The 11117-nt window shown below is 39.6% G+C and overlaps 1 protein-coding gene across 2 annotated transcripts in view; it reads left to right on the top strand.

Annotated features, from left to right (window-relative positions):
- Positions 1-1838: 1838 nt before the first annotated feature.
- LOC134882532 (plasma membrane calcium-transporting ATPase 1-like) overlaps positions 1839-11117 on the top strand; it is a 101367-nt gene continuing 92088 nt past the window's right edge. For both annotated transcript variants that reach the window (XM_063910300.1, XM_063910299.1), the window contains exon 1: positions 1839-2335. The gene's annotated coding sequence lies outside the window, so the exon portion shown is untranslated. The remainder of the gene's footprint in view (positions 2336-11117) is intronic.

The raw sequence follows: 11117 nt of genomic DNA, 5'->3' as shown, positions 1-11117 counted from the left end.
GTCAGAGAGAAATTTCTTTGCAGATTCTTTGTTCATGTACTGCGTTTGGACCGACAAAAAAAACCACAAAAAAAAACACCACCAATGAGCACAAACAGTCTTTATCAAGGTACATCTCATCTCTCAATGATAATGATGCAATTTCTGCTTTACGTAACTGCAAAGCCTTTTATCATATCAAAGAAGCATTTTGTAGATTTTCATCCAAACAGCTGGTAAAACTTTCCAGCTAAAAATGTTTTAAAAAATGTAATAAACCTCCAAATCCCCTTTGAAGGACAAGTATCTATTCCCTTATCAAATAAGTAATACATATCGCGATACATGATCAGGATCAGAGAATGATTCAATACAGAGCCACTTAAGGCCATCTCTTCTTTTTATTTTAATTAGCTGGGATTAAATTTGACATTTGTCATCGGAATTTTAAATATGACTGTTTTAATTTTAACTGGCAGTAACCATATTTAGAAAGAACCGTTTCTAGACTTTGTCTTAATAAAGGTCCTTGTGACCGAAACATTGCCTTTTTTTGTGAATCAATGCATACTTGATAAAAGTGTGAGGGAATTACCTTTTTTATTTGATATTGGATCTTAAGAGAACTTTTGTTCACTGTACCACAAAGAGACAAAGCAAATGTAATCTGAGTGTTGCCCTACATTCTTGTAACATATTTTTTCACTTTATTCACAGTATTTAATACAAAAGGGCTTTGCCACTTTTCTTTATCACATTAATAATTGCACGCAAATGACAGTAAAATCCTTTCAATAATTTGACTTGTACGTCGCTGTACGATTCAGGTCACACAAGCATTTATTCTATTTATTCATCTATCTTTATCAATTATATTATTTATTCTAATTTATTTTCTTATCTTATAAATTTAAAGTTCATATCATACAACTGTGGTGTCTTAAATTGCTACAAGATATACTTCACAACAAAGTATGCAAAAAAAAGCAAGCAATGCCCCAAAAGTTTTTTTCGATATACATTTCTCTCCATTCATCTTCTGACCAACTTTCTAATTCTTCCTTCCATTTTGATTTGGTCTTAATTTCGACTTGTTTATTTTTTAATAATTTTTTTTATATCCTATTTTTGATCTTGAAAAATGTTTTTCTTTTATTTGTAGTTCAGTTTTTTTATTCTTGATATATTCACACTTTAATCATGAAATGTTCTGAGCAAAATGTTTCAATATTCAATTTTAATCTTTAAATATAATTATTTAAATATGGAAATACTAGTTTAATCTAGATATATTATATTGAAATATGACTTTATTCTTGATACATGATGACTTTAATCTTGAATATATACCATTATAATTTTGAATTTAATATTGTAAAAGTATGTTTTTTGTGACCCTCATAAAAACTTGAAATGTCACTTAATCTTTAATTAATATGTTTTTATATTCAATTTACATCTTTTTTATAGATCAGTTTTACTTGATTCTCGAAAATATTTCCCATAACAGTGACAATACTCCCTCCTATATCCTAGATTTTTTTTAAAATAAGAGCATACCATTTAAAACTAAATGAGAGACTGTCTCGTAATTTGATTCTCTACAGTTGGCTAAACGAGCCTCCATACATTGCTCCAGAGGAGACCCTGATGTATTAATATACATTATTTTCTTAGTCCTCTTTAAGTTCACAGCTTTACTGGATGTTCTTCACCACGATGTTCTCGGTAGCAAATGGCTGTGTTTGTGCCTGATTACCTAATTAATTCATAGATCCACCTTAAAAAAAACAGGGTATTCCCGGGCTGGTCCCTCCCTCTTTTGCGGTTTCCAGCACCAGCTCACTTCCCTCTCTCTCAGTTCCCCCGCCACCAGGAAAAGACGCTCAACCGGACTTTGGGTCTTTTCTCCGGTCCCTGTTTGTAGGTGTCGGACTCCTCCAGTCCCACCCACTGCTCTGCAAAACATCCTCACCCACTGCTCTTTGTTACCAGAGCATTTGCCCCCTCCTCGGCTTTTATTCCACAAAAGAGAGAGAGAGAGAGTTAATTTCTTCCTTTTAGCGGATTGATTTCTGACTGCATCTGGATTGTCGCTGCAGGACCAGAGCTTGTTGCGTCCTCTAATGCAATTACTGCAAAGAAACCTGGTTTAAACGTCGGAACAAAAGGACGTTGAAGATTTTTTTCTACCCCCCCCGCCCCCTTACCCGGGTCTGTCAATCAATTTGCACCACTGCAGTTGTCAAGTTGGAGCCCTGCTGGGAAATGGACAAACCTCTGAACTGAAGACGCTGCTCTGCCTCACACACTACCACAGCCAGGACGTGATTTGGACAGGATTCCCCGAGTGGAGGTAAAGTCGATTCTCTATTTTGCTAAACTTTATTCGTGTCCTGTTTCTTTCAATTCACTTGTGGCTGGTGGCAAGAAACACGCCGTGTTGTCTCCCATTGTCCGTTAAAGCGATTTTCTAACATGTTTTTTACTGTCGTGTCCCCAGTTGTCCGCACTGCTTAGCATCCGGGTAACGTGCTCAACCGCTGTTTCTTTACGTTGACACCCACTTATTAGCAACAAGAAGCATATTTGGGGTTTTCCACAGGTGTGAAAACACAACTATCCGACTCCAGGGACACTATACCTGCTATTGTATGGTAATTTATTCTATAAGTATCCAAACAATGTCTCACAAACCCTCCGGGGCACGTTTTCTAACCCTTTTTTCATCGTCAAACGTCCCGGCAGTTAGCTAGGTTACAGCCCCGAGACGTGCCTCTGTAGTCTGCAGTCAACACTGTCAAGTCTCCATTCAAAAAAATGTGGACTTTAAACACCAACTTGCATCGCTTTACGACTAATAAAAACACCTGTTAAAGCATACACCGTGGCATCATATGATCGCTAAGTCAATAATTAATCTGGAATAGATCGAATATCACTTAATTTCGACAAAATATCAACTTTTAGACATGTTACGCAGTGCTCCTTGCTATTCCCTGTCGCCCACCTCTGTGTGGTTTCCAGCCAATGAGTGAGTATCAGTTAGTAAAGTTATAATTTCAGTAACATATCATGCTTGTAAGTGTACTGGAGCTATGCCGAATTGAACGGCTATTTCTACTGATTTAGAGAGGGGCTTAAGCGCGATAAAATCTTCACTTCTACCATTTACGAGGAGGTTTATCTAAATAGTGAGTTTCTGAATGGTGCTGTTGTGGCGGGGTCTCCCCGGCGACAGAGCGGCACGTATCGACTGTTGCAGTGGTTGCGAGGCAGGAATCAGACCGCCTGCGAGTGTCTGGAAACAGTTTGCTCATAGTCCCTGCCTACAGTGTTTTGTTTTCCGAGCGATATTTTCCCCTTGGTAACCACCATAACCCTTTGCCATTAGTACATTAACATGTTTCTAGTAACTAGTAACTCTATGTATGGGTTTCTGCTAGGGCTATCCTCGCACTGTCGTCATGAATGCGGCGCCTTCAGGGTGAGCTTGTTCAGCTTGTTGGAGTGGTTTGCCCACATTGACATTGTAAATAGCACTTCTGCTTTCCAGGCTGTCATAATGACGGGGAGGCTGTGAACGAGGGTGGTGAAAAATAATCGTTACCGAGCTCGTTTTATTTTAATTAAGGGGCGTTGAGCTCGCTGATATCCGTCCTTACGTCATACGGCAAAGATGGGCGGATGAGCACCAGTAGCAGCTCTGCTCCTTTTCACTCCTCTCATTTCATCCATCTCTTTCTTCTCCTCCTCCTCCCCCCCCTCTCTATCTGGGTGTGTCCTGCCTTATTGCGTTAAGAAGGAGGGGGGATCCCGCATCTTGGCTCATGGTGACTCCTCCTCAGCTTGTGACCTCCAAACGAGGGCATAGCTCCTTCTGTTTTCCTCTGCTGCTAATTCACCAAACAATGGAGCTCTTTGCAAAAGAAAATGAGTTGCAAAGGAACTTTGGTGTCTTTTTATGGAAATAGGTTGCATTTTATAGGGGGATTTTTCAGGAGAAGGATGGCAAGATGAGGTTTACTGCATTCCAAGAGACAAAACAGACTAGTTGATAAAATTTCCTAATTTTCACTGATGAATGCATCATATTCTACACACTGTGAGTCCAGAGGTCAGACAGGCTATGATATTCGAAAGCAGATCATTAGTAATGCATTGGATCTGTACGATAAATGTACTTTGACAGCGCCTTTCTAGTCTTTCAACCACTCGATGCGCTTTTACTCTACATGCCAGTATTTCCCACTTAAACATACACTGATGGCACGGCTGCTATACAAGGTGCCAAACTGCTTATCATCTGATCTTATGCTCATTCACACTCACACACCGATGGCTGTGCCTTCGGGAGCAATTCAGGTGTCAGTATCTTGCCCAAGGACACTTCAACATGCAGACTGGAGAAACCATGGATTTAACTTCCCTGACACATTTACAACACAATATAATTGTGACAGTCCATACAAAGTGTTTTGTCAGGTGTGTTGGATCAGAAACTCTCACTCTTATTTGTTCGATGTGAGTCCCCCACACATTTATTATCAAAAAAGTCTGCATGAGGGATTAACAACATGCAAGGTTCTTTGGGTTTTTTCATTGGAGGTTGTATTAAAATGTGCAATCTGATGACTATTATTCGGGGTTTCACCATGAAATGCTTCAGCTGAGGTGGTCCGCCACACAGATCCTGACGCATATTGTCTTGTGATGTTAACAGATGATGGCCTTAAGAATTAGCTGCACTTCATATAATAACGTTTGATGTAAGAAATGGCACCTCTGCCCTTTTTCCCTTAGGGTTTATGTTGTAATTTTGAATAAAGGAGTATTTGTTTTTCATGACGTTAGCAGAGGTGGTGTATGCTTCAGGCAAGGATTTCTACAATCGCTATAACTAGAGTTGAAATGATTAGTAAATTTATTGATGAACTGACCAATAGTAATTAAATTTAAAAAAAGGCATAACATGTTTTTGAACATTTTTGCTTTTCTCTGTTTTACAACACTATTAACTTATTTTGGTTATGGTCTAGGTGTATTCGTCAGACCTTGAGTTCCTGTCGAACTTCCATTATCTTCTGAGGTTTTATAGACGGAGCAATCAATTAATTGAGAAAATATCAACAGGATTAATTGGTTAGGAAAGTCATTCTTGGTTGTAATCATTGGTCTTTGGCGAGCTCAGGGAGGACAGCTTTGTGGATTTGGAGAAGGCGTATGACCGGGTTCCCAGGGAGATACTGTGGGATGTGCTGCGGGAGTATGGGGTGAGGGTGTCTCTACTCAGGGCCATCCAATCTCTGTACTCTCAAAGCGAGAGCTGTGTCCGGGTCCTCGGCAGCACGTCGGACCGATTTCCGGTGAGGGTTGGCCTCCGCCAGGGCTGCGCTTTGTCACCAATCCTGTTTGTGATATTCATGGACAGGATTTTGAGGCGTAGTCTTGGGGGAGGGGGTCTGCAGTTCGGTGGGCTAAGGATTGCACCACTGCTTTTTGCAGATGATGTGGTCCTAATGGCTTCATCGGTCTGTGACCTTCAGCACTCACTGGATCGGTTCGCGTCGAGTGTGAAGCGGCTGAGATGAGGATCAGCACCTCCAAATCTGAGGCCATGGTTCTCAGCAGGAAACCGATGGACTGTCCACTCCAGGTAGGGAATGAAGCCTTACCCCAAGTGAAGGAGTTCAAGTATCTCGGGGTCTTGTTCTCGAGTGAGGGAACAATGGAGCGTGAGATGGGCCGGAGAATCGGAGCAGCGGGAGCGGTACTGTAGCCGCTTTACCGCACCGTTGTGACGAAAAGAGAGCTGAGCCAGAAGGCAAAGCTCTCTGTCTACCGGGCCATCTTCGTTCCTACCCTTACCTATGGTCATGAAGGATGGGGCAAATACACATAAGGAGGCAAACGTGTCTCAAATCTCAACAATATGCAGATTTATGTCTCAAGCAAGCTAGGGTAATGTTTGGTCAAATATCCTGTTGCAAAGTTTTCTCTTCTTTTCCTGTCAGAGTGTGCGTTGTTGTTCTAATCTTCTAGCAGGGCAGCAAACTAAATATGTACTCAAGGCTTTCAGTATTGTTGCCCGTACTATCATTACCCATACATTAACAAAGCCAAAATCAAGTTTTTTCACGGATGTACTTGTTTATTTTCTAATTGTTTTACGCTCTTGTTCATTATCGTTTGCTATAATACGACCAACCGGATCTACACTGTGTGTATAAGCCTGCCATCGGTTGCATTCTAAAAGAAACACGCATGTCTGAGCGACCCCCATGTGTGCTTACCTGCGGCCCAAAGAACCAAATTCCTGCTTAGTGCACCGACGGAAGGGTTTGGTTTCCACTGTAGTCTTTCAGCTTTAATTGGTTGGCTCTTAATGTGGAAAATCAGCAGGAAGTGCTAAATGTCATTGGTAGTAGCTTCACGTTAATTAAGAAAATTACACCATGAAGAGACTGGGAATTGTCTGAATGGAAAAGAAAGTTAATTCAGCTCTGAATGTATTTGTTTTTGCCTTTTGTTATTTGAGACTTCAATTAATTAAACACTGGCTTGTATACGAGATTTTACTGTACAAATATAAGCCCTATAATGACTAGTGACCTGCCCCGGTGTGTGATTGAATGCAGCCGCAGACTCCCTGCACAGGATGATGGATGCTTATAGATTATTGATGGATGGAGCCAATGGTGGTCCAACATTTCATTGCACTGCTGAAATTGTCCTAATAAATAATGCCTGAAAATAATGCATGATGGATATTATCTGTCCAACCTCCCCGCTGAGGTTTACCTGCACACGAAGGAACGCTCTGTTTGTCTCTGGGGCTGCTGCTGCTGAACTCCTGATGATGACCACAGGAAGAGATGGGTGCTGAGTCAGTGTGTCCGTCCTGCTAACGTCCAGCAGGAGGAGAAGGATACATTTCAAAATTCACTTTGATTTATTAATAGTGAATGGAATTCTGTACCTCTGGAGGGGGGGTCACAGGGTTCCAGCCGAATACATTTAAATACAGCTTGCGGCGTGTTATGTGGAAACAAAGTTCACAAACAAGAATTCTGCTTAAAAACTTTTAGCTGTAGGCTGTTAGCAACATATGCTAAGGTTAGCACAACAAGCATATTGGTTTCTGGTCCCCAACAACAACAAAGATGTTTTTGTGTAAGACGAGGAGGGTGTGTCTGTGTTGCTCCATGTTTGCAGGGTTGGTGGATGGAAACGCATCCATTATTCACCAGCAATCAATACTTTCAATTTCAGAGATGCTTTTTAGTTTCATAGCCAACTGTTGTATTTCTGTAAGTGTTTGTTCCCAGTTCATACAGTGTAATATAGAAGTGTTTTGAGGTTTTCCTCAGTTTTATTTCTGAAAATAGTTTATAAAAGTACCTTCAAATATTACAAACAAAAGCATGCATCACAAATGGACACACATCGTCTAGTGGAAAACAAATAGCTAATCAAATATTTTAAATAAGGTCATCTTGAAATCTAAAGGTCCTCTTGCAAAATAATACAAGAAAATAAGTCTTTTTTTCAAAGAATATACTGTGAGGATATTCACGATAATCCCATATATCTATAATTTCTAACTGACTTCTGTGTACCATTACACTCCTAACAGCAGATGATGTGATGTGTGGCTGCACTGAATTGTGGGTGGCCAAAGGCTTTTATCTTTTGATGTTTTCTCTTGGCTGATGGATTTCTCCCTGTGTGATTGTCGAATGTAGGCTAGGTTTTCAAAATGGCGGCTCTATGAATAGCTCTCTCTCTCTCTTTGACTCTAAATCCGCTGTCCTGGAGTTATAAAATTAAATGTTCATAGTACTTATTGCACTATTGGATCGGAGGCTTTATCAGCGCTTTCTTTTTGCCGATGTGGTTTCTGGTGGTGGAGGATGTTAAATGTGTCAGACCAACCTGCTACTTTAACTTTGAGGCTGCAATTTGTGATCTCAGTTCTTCAGACCTATAAACCTCAGAATCACTCTGAACCACGTGGGACTTGATTTACAGATCGAAGTGAGAATCGTTTCCTCCCTCGCTGCTCAACTCTGAACTTGGTATTCAAGTATAGTACAAACCAAAACCGAGAAAATTGCATAAGAAACAGTATGACAAAACATATCTGATAGATCACTCATTTACAAAGTCTCCGTGTGTAGGTTTTACCAAGTCCAAACCTCATCTGCATGAAACTTTAGCTTACTGGACGATATAAACATTTAAAATCATGATGGTGCCAAAAAAAAAAAACACATTACTGTTAAAATATGTTTAAAACTTTTGAAATAGCACCACAAATACTAGAATCACTTTATCGTAGGCATCACAAGAAGACACAAATCCTTTTTTTTAATGAACATTCTTTAAATTATTGGATGAATCGATCTTCCTGACACTAGAAATTCACCCAAATAACTCAGTTTGAATGTTTTTTTTTATCAATATCTGTCATATAATCTGTATATCTTTCTGTGGCTAGTCTTCTGAGCAAGTGCCTCTAGTCTAGTCTAGACTAGAAGCTTCTCTCTACTCTGATCAAAATGCAGACGATGTGTGTAAATGATAACCTCCGTCACTGAGTCAACACCACCGAGTCATGCTCCCATAGCAGCAGAGTGGATATCGTTCACAGCTGAGTGAACTGACCAAACACACGGGACGTTAACACTGGTGTGGACAGAGTTTTTTTTTTAAATTAGTGAAATGTGGGAATCCCTGCCTATGAACCGCATCCTGCAGCGCACATTTTGTCTCTTATGTAATTCCACATTAATTATTAAAGCCCAGCCCTACATTTAAGATAGGGAAGCTCTCTTTCAGTATTTGTGCTTATAGAAGAGCTGTTGGTTAACCCTCTCGACAGAAAAGGGTTCACCCCAATTCACTGGAGACCTACTGAAATATGACCTTGTCTAATGTTTTATTCAATAAGCTTTTTTTTTTAAATGGTCATCTTAATTTTTGAAAGACTCATTTAGAATAAAAACCCTTTTTTTGGCTGCAATGAGCAGCTCCATATCTCTGTCTATTGGTTGGCCAAAAATCCAACCGTTTTGGCGGCCTTTTGAGGCAGAAATATGGCATTAGGCTCAAGTGGGAGATTGTGTAGTACGCATGAGTTTATGAATGTTTATGCATTCGTAGTTGCAGATATTGTGAATTTGTGCCTCATCAAGAATGTACTGGTCAAGTATGACAGGACAGATGTGCGTTTTTTATTTTATTATTAGGACTCTTTGCATTTTATGAATACTACGATAATATGAGCCTCTCGGCGGTTGACCAATCACACCAAGTTGGCCACTTAACCAGTCAGAGCAGACTGGGCTCTGATTTCAAACAGAGGGTGAAGCCCAGGCAATATCAGAAAAATAAAGAGTTTTTTTTAACTATAAAGAATGTAAACATGTCGCAGTAGAGACACAAAATACTAATATAAAGCTGAAAATGAGCAGAATATGCTCTCTTTAATGTCAGGTATAAAACGTAGAATAAATGTAGGTTTTAGAACTGTCTTGAAAGTTACAAAACTGCTAAATTTGAACAGTTATGTTGTAAATGTTGGGTATATGATTGACTTGGAATACAGGTGTGATAATAGATTATCTGAGGAAATGTTTGCTTGAGGTACCTTGAATGTGCTTAAAAATTGCTCTTATTTGACTATTTTAAAAACATCCAAACCCTGAAAAGAAGTATTTGTTTTTCAATTTGAAATAACTCCCCCTGGAGTTAATAATAATAAACAGATCATTTAGATTTGTTGCACGTCATCTCACATGCATCAGAGGAATGTCCAACACATGTTCAGCGCTGCATAACGTATGTTAAAGTGCAGGTAACCATAGCAACAGTACTGATGCTTCAGGCTGGTGAAATAAACCTAACCGTGGGTTGAACTGACTACAAACACATGATTTAATGGCAAAAGGATAAAGAATCCTACATAGAGCTACAGGTTGTTACCGATAATTAGGCCGACCATAAAAAAACAAGTCAGTCTCTATTCTCAGCCAAAGAAGGGATTGCAGATATCCTCATGACTGTTTTGACACAGAGACCCCTCGTTGCCGAATTTTCACCCTTTTTACAGAAATACCCACACAGATGACATGGAGGCGTCAGCAGGATTGAAGATTGTGTCAATCTGAGATGAGTACTCTCCTCCTGACAAAGTCTTACATAACATGCCTGTGTGTGTATTTATCCGTGTGTTTGTATGTCGGTGGCAGGTGTTAAGTAGGTGGGAATGTAGAAGTGTGTGTGTGTGTGTGTGTGTGTGTGTGTGAAGGTTTCTGCAGCAGGATGAACTTTCAATAGCAGCATTTTCCTCCAAACGGCTAAAAAAATGAAATGAACAATATCTATTTTCCTACTCATAGGGCATTATCAAATCGAATTATGTTTAGCTTGCATCAGTAAGTAACTACATGTTTTAAATAACTCAAAGATTCAATTTAGATCTGTAATCACCTTTTAATGGCTGAGAAAACAGACACAATTGTCGTTTTATCTGTATTTTAGTATCACATTGAGTTCAACAAAGGTAAAACAACCCTTATTACACCCCTTTTATGATTTTTGTGTTTAGCCGAAAATCTAAAAGTTCCCTCCAGAATAGAGCCGGCCAACTAACCAATCAGAGCAGCCTTGACTCTGCTTTCAGACAGAGGGGGAAAAGAGGTGCTGCAGCACAGGAAGTATGAGAACAATGAAGACAATTTTTCTGTTCAATGTCACAGTAGAGACACAAAATACAAATATCAACCTAAAAACTGAGCATGATAAGGCCCATTTATAGTCAAAGAAAACAAACACCTAAGTTCGATTTACCGTCCTTTAGACCAACATCTGGATTTCTTTTTACTCCAATGTAGCGTGACACGCAGCACGTGCTGATTTGTATACCATATTTAAATGAAGTAAAAACAAATCCAACAAAGTGCTGAGTATACAGGAGGCGTGAGCGTGTCATAAAGCTATTTTCAGTTAACAAGCACAAAAGTAATCTTAATAATGTAAATATTACTAATGTAATGCAGCTGTGTGTATAAAGAAGTAATAAGGCTGGGTCCGTTTCCCTCCTTCCTGGGATGTTGTGTACTTAGAGATGGATG

This window comes from Eleginops maclovinus, chromosome 20 (assembly GCF_036324505.1).
Source record: "Eleginops maclovinus isolate JMC-PN-2008 ecotype Puerto Natales chromosome 20, JC_Emac_rtc_rv5, whole genome shotgun sequence".
In the NCBI taxonomy this organism is placed as follows: Eukaryota; Metazoa; Chordata; class Actinopteri; order Perciformes; family Eleginopidae; genus Eleginops; species Eleginops maclovinus.
Note: the sequence above shows the minus strand (reverse complement) of the source record. Positions and strands in the feature narration are given on the sequence as shown.